Genomic DNA, 14,619 nt, shown 5'->3' with positions numbered 1-14,619 from the left:
TTTACAACAGCCACAAGGAAAGTGCAGTACCTAATAGTTCATCTACCTGAAGAGATGAAAGATCTTTACAAGAGAACTACAAAACACTGCTGAAAAAAATCAGAGGCAACACAAATAAATGGAAAAAATATTTCATGCTCTTTGATTGGAAGAATCAATATAGCTAAAATGGCCACACTTCCCAAAACAATTTATAGATGCAAAGCTATCTCTATTAAAATACCAATATTATTTTTCACAGAATTAGAAAAATCTATTCTAAAATTTATTTAGAGCCAAAAAAAAGAAAGAAAGAAAGAAAGCTCAAACTGTCAAAATCCTAAGCAAAAACGACAAAGCCAGAGGCATCACATTGTCAGACTTCAAACTATACTATAAGGCTACAGTGACCAACACAGACCAACACTGGTACAAAAATAGACAGTTAGATGAGTGGAACAAAATAGAGAGCCCAGAAGTAAACCTGCACACCTACAGCCATCTAATCTTCAACAGAAATGAGTAATGGGGGAAAAACTCCCTATTCGACAAATAGTGCTGGGATATGTGGCCAGCCATATGCGGAAGAATGAAACTGAACCCCTACCTCTTCCCATATATGTAAAATAACTAGATATGGATGAAAGATTTGAATGTAAGTACCAAAACTGTAATAATCCCGGAATATAACCTAAGAAATACCAATGTGGACATAGGGCCTGGCAAAGATTTCATGAAGAAGACACTAAAAACAATTGCAACAGAAAAAAATTAACAAATGGGACCTCATTAAACTAAAGAGCTTCTGCACAGAAAAAGAAACTAGCAACACAGTAAACAGACAGCCTGTAGAATGGGGAAGACTATTTGCAAACTATGCATCTGATAAAGGTCCAATATCCAGAATCTACAAGGAACTTAATTCAACAAGCAAGAACAAAAAACCCAATTAAAAAATGGGCAAAGACATGAACAGACACTTTTCAAAAGAAGACATACAAGTGGCCAACAAACTTGAAAAAATGCTCAATATCACAAATCAGATAAGTGCAAATCAAAACTGCAATGAGTTACCATCTCTTACCAGTCACAAAGTTGGAGATGGTGGTGAGGCTGCAGAGGAAAAGAAACAGACACTGTTGGTGGGAAAGCAAACTTGTTCAGCCGCTATGGAAAGCAGTTTGGAGATTTCTCCAAGAACTTAAAATAGAACTACCATTCAATCCCACAATCCCACTACTCGGGATATATCCACAGGAAAAGAATTCATTTTATCCAAAAGACACCTGCACCAATATGTTCATTACAGTGCTACTCTCACCAGCAAGGACAGAGAATCAATCTAAGTGCCCAGCAACAGTGAATTGAATGAAAAAAAAATGTGGTACATAGACACCATGGAAATCTATGCAGCCATGAAACACAAGAAAATCATGTCCTTTTCAGCAACATGGAAGGAACTAGAGGCTATTCTCCTAAGCAACCTAATGCAAGAACAGAAAACCACATACTGCATGTTCCCATTGGAAAGTGGCAGCTAAACATTGAATTCACATGAACCATGGACACTGGAGATCACTAGATGGGAGGGAGAGGAGGGGCCCCTGGGCTAAAAAAAACACCTGTTAGGTGCCATGTTTACTGTTTGGGCGATGGGATCATTGGGACACCAAGCCTCAGCCTCCCAAAATCTACCCATGCAACAAACCTGTATGTGTACCCTTTAATCAATTACATAGGTTGAAATTAAAATGAATAAATAAAATAAAATGACATAAGGCCAAAAAAATGGGGTTAACTGACCAGAGTTAACCCCATTTTTCTCTGCACTATGAACCCAAACCCAGCTTAAAAAAATAAACTCTAGTCATTTAAAATAATCATAAGTTCTGTGATGCTGATTGTATAAAAATTATACATGAAAGTGCCAAAACCCTAAAATTAAACACTGTATAATGGAATTACAGATGATTTCCATCTTCTTCTTTATACCCTTACTACTTTTTCTTCACTTTCAAGTGACATTTTTTGTTTATCCTCAGGAAATCCTTGCTGTCAGCCTTCTCCTTCTGCACCCACCTCCTCCTTTTCCACTGTCCACCTCAGCCCTTCCTCTGGCCTAGGACTGTGGCTTCCTTGGCACTGAAAGCACAAGAGCTGCATTCAGCCTCGGGAGAGAGAATGATGCAGGGCAGGTTGTGGAGGTGGTCTCGGCATTGCAGAGGAACCTAACAGCTCTGGTCCTGTATTGCAGATGGCTGCGTTTCTCCACCAGGTTAGCTACAACCAAGTCAACCTTGCCCCTTTCCTCATTGGTTTTTTTTTTTTTCTAATTCTTCCCTTTGTACTTAAACTTTATATTCTTCCTCCTAACATTTCTTTCTACTTCTTGTCTGCACAATATATGCTGATTTATTATGCCCAGAAAACACTGGACTCACCATGTCCGTGACAGCTGCACAGCCACAGTCTCCACTTGCTGAAGGGGCACGCTGGGCTTGGAGCCATTCAAAAGCCCCAGCCCCAGAGAACTCTATTTGGCCTATCTGGGACTCACTGGAAAAGCTCCATTCATTGAGTTTGTCCTCCTTTGACCTGCTGAGGTCTCTTTCTAGGGGAAAAGCCAGATCTTCAGAGCATTGGCTAAAAGCAATCATTCCAACTATACAACCTCACCGTTTGCATGTAGGGCAAACAAGAGGCTAGTGGGGGAAATTGAGAGAAAGATTTGGGGAATGAGATGTGCATAGGGGCCGGCACGTGCCCAGGAAGCACCTGAGAAGGCCACATCTCTAATCTTTGGCTGACCTGGAGGTTCTGTGCAGGCAGGAAGTGGAGCTGCAGTGGTGACGTCAGCTGCCTGCCTGAGTGCAGCAGGGGCAGGAGTGCACCACACACACAAAACCCTCAGCACTGGGGAGAGACTCGCCGGCTCAAGGCATTGATGCAAACCTCTATCCAACCTCACCTAACTGAGCAGAGACTTCAGGGTCCACCTGTGACAGGGAACACAGATGTTATAAGATCCATCCAGGAAAGTCACTAAACAAGCAGCAGCAACACACCTTGAAGAGAGGGGACATCTGATTCCCAGAGCTGCCACATTGTATTCTTGTAAGCATTCAGTTTCATCTCAAAAAACCACAAGAGGTGCAAAGAAGCAGGGAAGGATCCCCAGACACAAACAAGGAAACGGCCCCTGGAACTGTCCCCAAGGAAGCCCAGCCATTGGCCTTAGTGAGTTACTCACTGTCACTCTGAGGCAATGGCAGTCAAGGGGAGACTGTGTGGAGGAGGCTGTTCAGCTTCCTCATTTCCATGGAGACAGGACTCAGCAGAGGTGGCGCTAGAGACTGAATGTCTATGTGCCCCTAAACATAGTGCCTAATGTGTACTGGGAGAGGAAGGCTTTGATAGGTTATTAGGGTATGAGAGAAAAATCCTCAAGAATGGGGCTGGATGGCCAGGTGTGGTGGCTTACGCCTGCAATCCCAGCACTTTGGGAGGCTGAGGCAGGCGGACCACTTGTGATCAGGAGTTCGAGACCAGGTTTGCCAACATAGTGAAACCACATTTCTGCTAAAAATACAAAAATTAGAGATGCATGGTGGCAGGCACCTGTAATCCCAGTTACTTGGGAGGCCGAGGCAGGAGAATCGCTTGAACCTCGGAGATGAAGGGTGAAGTGAGCCAAGATTCTGCCATTGTACTCCAGCCTGGGCAACAAGAGTGAAACTTTGTCATGAAAAGGAGGAAGGAAGGAAGGAAGGAAGGAAGGAAGGGAGGAAGGGAGGGAGGGAGGGAGGGAGGGAGGGAGGGAGGGAGGGAGAAAGGAAGGAAGAGAAAGAAAACATGTAAGTAAATCTTCGTGACTTTGAGTTTGGCTAAGGCTGCTTAAGTAGTGTATGCCAAGGCACTATTGACAATAGAAAAATAGTTTATTTTGACATATTCCAAAGGTAAAACTTCTGTGCTTCAAAAAGAATGCCATTTAGAAAGTGAAAAGGCAACTTACAGCATGGAGAAAATATTTGCAAACTATATAGCTGGTAAGGGACTAGTTATCCTGAATATATAAAGCATTCTTACAACTCAGTATTGTAAAGAGAAATAATGCAATATAAATATGTGGAAAGGTTTTGAATGAACATGTCTCCGGAGGAGTACACATTGGTCACTAAGCCCATCAAAAGAGGCTCAACATCGACAGCCATTAGGGAAATGCAAATCACAGCCACAAGAAGATGCCACCTCACACCTAGTAGGATGGCTGTCATCATAATCACAGTGAGGACATGGAGAGACTGGATCCTTCACCCCTGCCAGAGGCAGGGCACAGAGAGATGGAGTCGGGGTGGAGTGTGGATGAGAGTGTGGCATGCGGGGCTGTGATGGTGAATATTAGGTGTCCAGTGCATTGGATTGGGGGATTCCTAGATGGCTGGTAATGTACTCTTTCTGGGTGTGTCTGTCAGGGTGTTGCCAGAGGAGACTGACATTTGAGTCCGGGGACTGGGAGAGGAAGACCCCTATCAGTGTGGGTGGGCCTCATACCATGGGCTGCCAGCCGGGCTAGAAGAGAGCAGGCAGGAAAGGGTGGGGTGACTCCGTAGGCGGAGCTCTCTGGCTTCTCTTTGCCTCCCCTGCGGGTTCTTGCTTCCTTCCTCCTTGGACGTCAGACTCCAGGTTTTTGGCCTTTGGCCTCCGGGACTTGCACCAGCAGTTTCCGACTTCTGGGGGTTCTGGGGGCTTTGGCAGGGGGCTGAAGTCTGCCCTGTGGGCTTCCCCGATTTTGAGGCTTTCTGACTTTGGCCTCTACTGGCTTGTCTCCTCCCCAGCTTGCAGACGGTCTACCATTGGACTTCGCTTTGAAATCGCGTGCGCGAAATCTCCCTAATAAACTCCCTTTCATATATATATATACCTATATCCTATTGGTGCAGTCCCTCTGGAGAACCCTGACTAACCCGGGGGTGAGGGGGTTGTCCCTGTGTCACCCTCTCCCCGTTTTCGGGGCGGGGGTTTCTCCTCGTCCTCCTGCCACCTGCTTCTCCTTCCCTTTCTCCTGTCCTCTCTCCGTACCTACTTTTCCACACGTCCCGGGCTTTACTCAGCCTCAGTACGTCCATCCTGGAGGGGGCCCCAGCCCAGGGGAGTAACTAGGAGCCCTGGACCGCAGGCGAAGGGGTAGGGAAGTGAACGACGAGAAGCCACTGGCCCGACCCCTGGACCCAAAGTGCTGGGGGAAGTTCAAAGGCAGGGAGCCCTGGGGGTGCGTGAGGGTTTGTGTGGTGGAGAGCCGGTGAGAACAGAGCATCTGGGTTTGTCTGGGATTTCTGTGCTTGCGTTTCTGCGACATCCCCTCCCTCACCTCTGGTCACCCCTGTGTCCTGGTAGCTCAGGCTCCTTCCGCCCCAGGGCACAGTGGAGGCGCCAGCCTCAACATAGAGTCCCACCGTGTCCTCTGGCCCTCTCCAATCCTCTCGTCCCTCCCATCCTCCTGCTGTTATAGGAGATAAGAAAGAAATCATTTAGGTAGATAGGGTAAAAATAGTCCACGGCAAAAAATTTTCCTTCTAACAAAAAACAGCTCAGAAATTGTTCTCTTTCTAACCCCAAGCAGTTCAAAGAAATCACTTCTCTTCTAACAAAGAGCAGTCTAGAAGATCAATAAAACACAGGTAAGCAACTCGGGCACACAACTTCCCCTGCGCAGGCGCCGCTCACCAGCAGCCTCAAAGCAAGCAGGACTGGGATCCGCGCGGAAGCCGCACTTTTGGAGCCCCAAGGACCCCAGCTGTAAGGTCACGTCTCGGCAGGAGCTGGGTGTAAAGTCCTCCCCGCGCCCCGCAACAGGCTGTAGGAGGAAACCATCAGCCGCCTCTGATTTCCCCTCACCTCAAGCTCGGAGATAATAACTGTCCCCTGCCGCGATGGGGTGGAGTTCTCACGCGTCTTCCAAAGGCAGTTCCGCCCGCGGGTCCCGCTAGGCGCCCGGTGCCTGCTGGTGGGACATCGGCGGCCGCTGGGCGCTCCCTGCGGCGCATCAGGCAATCGGGACGGGACCGGAGCTCGGGCGCAGACGGTGCCACGGGAGCGCGCAGAACCCTGAGGGATGCTGCCGGGCGGAACTGAAACCCCTCGCAATGAACTTTGAGGAAAGGCTTTAGCGGTTGAAATCCACAAAAGCCTTTAATATCCTCCCTGAGGCGCGCAAGAGACAAAAATGACTTTAGAGCGACTCCGACCCGATTTCACCACCCACAGACACACAAAAACCAACCACACAGAAAAAGTACAAAACCCAATCCGTGCTCTTTGTGAAACACTCATTTAAGACAATAAAGAAGCAGCGCTCAGATGGGAGAAAAGATTTGCAAAACAATGAAGTGAAATGATCTCCTGGGAAGGATGGGAAGCAGGAGACAGGAGGAGTGAAACGTCAGGACTTTTCTCCGCGCTTCGGCTCCACCCGGGTGACCAAAGCCCCAGACGGCTCAGCGGGAAGCTCCGCAGTTTCCCCTGCGCGGCGAACACTGGTGTCCTCGGCATTCCGTCGCCAGGTCCCGGTCCCAAAGGCGCTGGCTGAGGGCCCCACGTTGTTTCATTGCATCCTGGCTCTGCTTCTGCTGCAGGACTGTCCCTGGACGGCGCGAGCCGATGAGTTCCAGGAATGGGTCGGAGAAAGAAGAGAGGGCGTCGCGGAGGACGGATCTTTCTGACCGCGCCGCGCCCTTCTCAATTCCCCACGCAGGGCTCCTTCTGCCCCTGTCGCGTCCCTGGGGCTGCTTCTCCCGGCCCGAGAAAACACAGTGGCGGAAACGAGGCCAGAAACTAAGGGCAGTGAAACAGCTGGTCGTCTGGAATAAATGCTTGGTCTCGCGGCCAAGGATATCAAGGACGGGGACGCTAATCCACGGAGTGAGATTGGAGCAGGAGTTTTATGGGCGAAAGGAAAGAACAGTTCTCTGTCACAGAGAGGTGTCCCGAACGGGTTGCCAGGTTGTAGTAAAAATGTCAGAGTTTTTATAAATGGGCCAGTGAGGAGGGGGTGTCTTATCTCCATAGGGCCCGAAGAAGCGGTTAGGACCAGGTGTGCTATCTGCATAGGGCAGAGTCTCTAGCAGCCCACACCCCATTCTTTGATCATACAGTCAGGCTCTTGGTTTGTGTTGCTCTGCGCTGCTTACCTGCCTGTGACAAAAGGGGATGAAGAGTTTCTGTGCCTGTTCCCAGGCACCTTCTTGCAGCTGCAGGCATCCCCACCCCATGCGCGCTTCCGGCTTCCCTATCTCAGTGTGCCTAAAGAAATGGACAGGGGCCAGGCGCAGTGGTTCATGTCTGAAATCCCAGCCCACTGGGAGGCTGAGGCCAGTGAATCACCTGAGGTCAGGATTTCGATATCAGCCTGGCCAACATGGTGAAACCCCGTCTCTACTAAAAATGCAAAAATTAGCTGGGCGTGGTGGCGGGCGCCTGTAATCCCAGTTACTTGGGAGGCTGAGGCAGGAGAATCGCTTGAACCCGGGAGGCAGAGGCTGCGGTGAGCCGAGATGGCGCGATTGCACTGCAGCCTGGGCGACAATAGCGAAACTCCGTCTCAAAAAAAGAAAAAAAAAAAAAGGACAGGAATATGCTCATTGAGGCTCCGTTTCCATCTTCTGTATGTGAAGTTCGGTCATTATCCAGGAAGCTCCCCCTTCTGTGCCTATTATGTGCTCGTTCTGTGAGTTGCTTATCTGTGTTTTACAGCCTGATCTTCTAGGATGCTCTTTGTTAGAAGACAAGTGATTTCTTTGAACTGCTTGAGCTTAGAAAGGGAGCAATTTCTGAGGTGCTTTTTGTTCGGAGGAAAGTTTTTTGACGGGGACTCTCTTTACCCTATCTACGTAAATGATTTCTTTCTATCTTCTATAATAGCAGGAGGATGGGAAGGACGAGAGGATTGGAGGGGGCCAGAGGACACGGCGGGACTCTGTGTTGAGGCTGGAACCTCCACTGCGCCCTGGGGCTGAAGGAGCCTGAGCTACCAGGACACAGGCATGACCAGAGGTGAGGGAGGGGATGTCGCAGAAACACGAGCACACACATCCCGGACAAACACAGATGATCTGTTCCCACCCGCTCTCCACCACACAAACCCTCCCGCACTCCCAGGGCTCCCTGCCCTTAAACTTCGCCCTGCACTTGGTGCACTCACCTGCAACCAGGAGCCCAGCAGACGCTTCCCTCCCAATCCCCTCACCACCCACTGCCGCCAAACAGGTCACATCCTTTCACCTTCAATCTCAGCCCAGCAATGTCACCCCACAGGGCTCCTCCTAGTCATACTGGAGTGCCTATGCTCTCCCATCCTCCTCTCCCTTCTCCCTCCTGACTCTTCCTCCTCACTGCACTTGCTTCTGCTCCACTCACTGTGGATTTCTCACCAGCCTCGAAACTGTGGGTGTCATTGTGTTTTCAGACCTTTCTCCTTAGTGTTCCCTCTCTTGAGGATTACTTTTCCTTTCCTCTCCCTGGTCTGTTTCTAGAAATCCATCAAAGCCACCTCCAATGCCAATGACCAAGCTTTTCAAAGACTCAGCTACCGGTTTTGTTGAGTTCTCCAATGTTTTTCTCTTCTCTACTTCATTTATTTACACTCTGATTCCTATTCATTGTTCGTTTATTTTGAGTAGATGGCTTCTTTTTTGAGTTTCTTCAAGTGAAATATTAGGTTCTCAATTTGAGATTACTCCTTTGTTTCTTTTCTCTTTCTCAATATATTCACACTGACAGCAATGCATTTCCCTCTAAGGACTGCTTTAGCGACTTCTCATAAGTTATAATATGCTGTGTTTTTGTTTTAATTTATCTTATTTTCTGATTTTTTGTGATTTTCTTTTTAATCATTTAGTTTTAAAAGAGTGTTTCAGAGAAAATTTTTGTCTTAAACACCACATTGCTTGATATTATTAATTTCAGGCCGGGCACTGTGGCTCACACCTGTAATCCCAGCACTTTGAGAGGCCCAGATCAGAGGATTGTTTGAGCCGCCTGGGCAACAAATCAAGACCCTGTCTCTAGAAACACAGACAAAAAATCATTAATAGCAATTTCAACTGTCTTTCTTTACTATTGGTGTGCTTTGTCTTTTTTATACTTTTACTTTCAACCGACTTGTATCTTTGGATCTACATTGTATCTTTAGATCATTTATAAAATGCATTCTGTCAACCTCTGCTTTTGCTTTTGAGTATCTAATAGTTTGAGAGGTAATGGAAGTATTGCTAAGGCAGAATTTACACCTGTCACCTTGTTCTTACTTTTCCATATGTATTTATTGTATTTTTTAGTAGAGACAGGGTTTCTCTATGTTGGTCAGGTTGGTCTTAAACTCCCAACTTCAGGGGATTTGCCCGCCTCAGCCTCCCAAAGTGCTGGGTTTACAGGCATGAGCCACTACACCCGGCCCCTTAATTATTTTTAAAATGTTACTTTCTTAGTGGTCTTCCTGTGGAATAGCAATTAATATCTTAATTTATCACAACCTAGATTGGATACAAAGCAACTTTTTATCTTATTTTATGTCATTTTATTTTTGAAACAGGGTCTCACTCTGTGACCCAGGCTGGCATGCAGTGGCATGATCATAATTCACTGTAGCCTTGACCTCCTGGGCTGACCCAGGCTGGCATGCAGTGGTATGATCATAGCTCACTATAGCCTTGACCTCCTGGGCTCAAGCAATATTTCTTACTTGGCCTCCCAAAGTACTGAGAGCAAAGATGTGTGCCTCATGCTTAATTTTAATAGGATGAAAAATCTCTTCTCCAATATTGCTCTGCTCCCTCCTGCATTTTGTGCTGTAAAAATGATAAATATAAAAAGTATATGGTATGGGTCCTGGGCAGAATCATCCCACCCCCACCCCCACCCCCACCTCCCTGACAAGATGCAGGTCCAAGTCCCTGGAACCTCTGCACTGGGTTACATGGAAAGGGGAATGAAGACTGCAGGTGGAGCTGAGGTTGCTTATCATCTGTCCTGGAGATGGGGTAATTCTCTGGATTTCCCAGGGGTCCATTGTAACCACAGGATCTTTATACAGGAAGATGGGGACAGAAGAGGGAGAACAAGACAGAGGGCACCCTGAGGATCCAGCCTGGTGGAGCTCCATTTGAAGGTGGGGAAATGGGTCCTGTGTCGTGGATGTGGGCAGCTGGAGAAGCTGGAAAAAGTGAGGAGGAGACAGGTTCTCTCCAAGAGCCTCCCAAAGAAACACAGCTCTGACAGCGCAGTGATGTTAGCCTCAAAAGACCATTCAGAGTTCTGAGCTCCAGAACCATAGGAGAATTTAAGAAAATCAATGTGTGTTTTTGTTTTGTTTTGTTTTGTTTTGTTTTGTTTTTGAGTTAGAGTCTTGCTCTGTCACCAGGCTGTAGTGCAGCGGCATGATCTCAGCTCAGTGCAACCCCGTCTCCCAGGTTCAAATGATTCTCCTGCCTCGGCCTCCTGAGTAGCTGGGACTATAGCCACATGCCATCACGCCTGGCTAGTTTTTGTATTATTTGTAGGACAGGGTTTCGTGATGTTGGCCTGGATCTCTTGACATCGTGATCTGCCCAACTCAGCCTCCCAAAGTGGTGGGATTACAGGCGTGAGCCACCGTGCCTGGATGAATGTATGTTGTTTTAAAACACTAAATTTGTAGTAATTTGTAACAACAGCTATTGAAAACTAATACAGTCTGATTTAAAATGGTCCTTGCTTTAGGAAGAAAAAATTCAGGTGAAGAAGGTCCAGGATTGCTCAGGCAAGTGGAAATACTGCATTTTGAAAAAGATACTTTTACATTTAAAAATGGTTAAGATGGAAACTTTCATGTTACATGTATTATATCACAATTTAATTTGGGTGTGTGAGCGTGTGTGTGACAGAGTCTTGCTCTGTCACCAGTCTGGAGTGCAGTGGCACGATCATAGTTCACTGAAATCTCAACCCCTTGGGCTCAAGGCTTCCTCCCCACTCAAAGTGGGAGAGTGGGGGGCAGGGTAGTCTGAGCCTCCTGCTGGTCATCCTACACTTGCTGTTTCTTATGCCCTGGCAGAAGGCTCAGTAGTATTCACACTCCTGACTTTAACATCCCCTGCGGTAGATTGGTCCAGAGGCCGAGTGGGTCTTGGCTGTGAGTGCAACCGGGGTGAGTCATCCTGCCAGGCTTGGAAACTATGATATTCAGGAAACTTTTCTCATCGCCCACCCCAATCCTGTCCCAGATGAGAGGAACAGTGAGTGCTGCAACCAGGCTCCCTGCCTTCCCAGTGCTCCCAGCATCACATGAGTTCCTCCCCAGATGGTGTGGGGTCTGGGCTCTCTGTGTTCACCATGCTCTCACCATTGGCTCCCCATTTCACGGCCCTCCCAGCATCATCCCAGCCCCTCCAGGGTCACTGCCTGACCAGGTGGGGGTTGGGTGAAGAGGCAGAGGTCAGGGCAAGACCCCTGGTCCAGTTTGACTTTAGGTTCCTCTCTGAAACGTGACTGTATTCCACATCCTGTTCCTCCAGCAACCTCAGTTGAGATGATGTGTAGGGCAGTGTAGAATCAGGGCCGGTAATGACCAATTCCTGCCACCATGGCTTTTTAACTATATTGATTTTTCCTAAAACGGATAAACAGACTGGCAATAAGTTATGGAAACACTGTTTTCCTTACTAATAGTGCAGATGTGTGTACGTATCAATGCTGGTTTTTGTAACAAAGATAAGCCCATAGGCACTCTGCTGCATGCAGATTCTATCCCAAAATAACACAGTTTGAAGATCTTCCAAGACCCACACATACAGATTCTTTTCCTTTTTATCTCTGCACTATATTGCACAGAATGACTGCATCACAACAAATGTAACCAGTGTCTATGTGTCCATCTTCCCAGCAGTTCCTGCACAGATGCCGCTGAAGAGAGGTGCCAGGGAAGGGCAGAGAAGAGGCAGTCTGTCCCTTAACATAAGGCTGATTCTCTCGAACTTTGCGACCAGCAGAAGCAGATGTGTGTGAACTGGACACAGATTGAAGAATCTGCCCCTGTTGAGGTGGATGGGCCTGATTGTTGTCCCCCAGGGTCCTAAAACTTGTATGGACTTGGATAATGAGGAGGCTTGGGCTGAGATGTGAGTCCTGTTGGAGACTCTCTCTCTACCTCCCACCGTGGTCCCTCTCAAATACCCAATGGAATTCCAACTTGAAGGATTGCATCCTGGTGGAGCTGAACTTGCCTGCCAAAGATGTGTCCGACCTGCGTTCCTGGCTCCCTGGTTCAGAGACTACCTTTCTCAAGGGCTGGGAAGGAAACAACCATGGGAAGGAAACAAATGTGTATAAACTGCTGTCAATAAATGACACCCAGCCCTTCCAGCTCCAAAAAAAAAAAAAAAAAAAAAAAAAAAAAAGACACCCAGCCCTTCCAGCTCAAAAAAAAGAAAAAGAAAAAGAAGAAGACACCCAGCCCTTTCAGCTCAAAAAAGAAAAGAAAAAGAAAAAGACACCCAGCCCTTCCAGCTCAAAAAAAAAAAAGAGAGAGAGAATGAAATAAATATACTACTTTTTCAATTCATGTGAAATACTTTCTTAAATGGTGATTAAATTGCTAGGTCATAAATATTTCTTTCTTGGTCCTAACTACTTAATAAATACATTCTTCGGTATTTCTTTTGTTTTGGGGTTGTCTTGAAAATGTTACGGAGGCACCTTCTGGATTTTCCCTGGACCACTCAAGGCCATATTCGCGGGCTCTGCCTCCTGCGGGGAATCCTCACTTCCTTGAAGCCAGGACTCACATGTCACCTTCTTTGGAGACCTTCCTGTTCAGACTACTGAGGACCTGGGAGCTCCCCTCCCAGTCTCCTTCCCACAACCTTGTTCCCCACCCCCAGAATCATCTGTCACCTTCCTACACCCGATGCAATGCACCTGCTCACTATGTTCACCTGCTGTCCCCACTGGAGCAGGGATTTTGTCTGTTTTCCTCAGGGAAGCATCCGCAGCACAGCCCATTGTTGGTGCTGAGGCTGTACTTACCCTGTGAGTGAATAAATGAGAGGCAGTGATTGGGGCAGGGGCCTCTTTCCTGTCCATTTATTCACTACACTTTAGATGGTAACTTACGACATGGTGGGACCAGTGTTTTCTGGGCACAACGAATCAGTGTACATTGTGAAGTCAAGAAGTAGAAAGAAATGTTAGGTGGAAGAATACGAATTTTCAAGAAGCAGTTGGGAAGAGTGAGACAAAAACCAAACAAGAAAGGGGCAAGGTTGGCTTGGTTGTGGCTAACATGGTGGAGAAATGCAGCGGTCTGCAATGGAGACTGGACGCTGTTAGACTCGTCTGCAATGCTGAGACCACCTCCACAACCTACCCTGCATCCTCCTCTCTCCTGAGGCTGAATGCAGCTCTTGTGCCTTCAGTGCCAAGGAAGCCATAGTCCCAGGCCAGAGGAAGGGCTCAGGTGGACAGTGGAAAAGGTGGTAGGTACAGAAGGGGACCCCTGGAAGCAATGAGTTCCTGAGGATAAACAAAAAATGTCACTTGAAAATGGGACAAAAAAGAAAGGTATAAATAACAAGATGGCAATTATCCATAATTCCATTACACAGTGTTTAATGTTAGGGTTTTGGTATAATCATATGTAATTTTTATAACATTATGGTCATATACCTTACACTTATTTTAAAAGACTAGAGTATATTTTTTTAGAGCAGGGTTAGAGTTGATAATGCAGAGTTCTCTCTCACCCCTGTCAGTTAAACCCATTTTTTGTTTTTGCCTCATGTCATTTTATTTTCTTTATTCATTTTTAATTTCAACTCTTTTTATAGATTAAAGAGTACACGTGCAGGTTCGTTACATGGGTCAGTTGTGGGAGGCTGCGGCCTGGGGTCCCAACTATCCCATCACCCAGACAGTAAACGCAGTACCCAGTGGGTGGTTCTTCAGCCCACATGCCCCTCCTCCCTCCCCTGTCTAGTGATCTCCAGTGTCTGTGGTTCCCATCTTTATATTCATATATATTTAATGTTTAGCTCCCCCCCCATAAACGAGAACCTGCAGAATGCAGTTGCCTGTTCTTCTGTTAAGTCACCTAGGATAATGGCCTCCAGCTCCATCCATGTTGCTGAAAAGGACATGATTTTGTTGTCTTTCGTGGCTGCATAGATTTCCGTGGTGCATACGTACCACGCTTCCTTCATTCAGTCCCCTGCTGCTGGGCACTTAGATTGGTTCTGCGTCCTTGCTCATGAGAATAGCACTGCAATGAACATATGGGTCTCTTTGATTGAAAAAATTATTTTCCTTTAGATATATCCCCAGCAGCAGGATTACTGGGTTGAATGGTAGTTCTATTTTACCTTCTTTGAGAAATCTCCAAACTGCTGCCCGTAGTGGCTGGACTAGTTTGCTTTCCCAGCAACAGCGTCTAAGTGTTCCCTTTTCTCCTCAGCTTCACCAACATCTGCGGTTTTTTTGACTTTTTAAGAATTGCCGTTTTGGGCCGGGCGCGGTGGCTCACGCCTGTATTCCCAGTACTTTGGAAGGCCGAGGCGGGCGGATCACGAGGTCAGGAGACTGAGACCATCCTGGCTAGCACCGTGAAACTCC

This window comes from Gorilla gorilla, chromosome 5 (assembly GCF_029281585.2).
Source record: "Gorilla gorilla gorilla isolate KB3781 chromosome 5, NHGRI_mGorGor1-v2.1_pri, whole genome shotgun sequence".
Lineage (NCBI taxonomy): Eukaryota > Metazoa > Chordata > Mammalia > Primates > Hominidae > Gorilla > Gorilla gorilla.
This window is presented reverse-complemented; position numbering follows the sequence as displayed.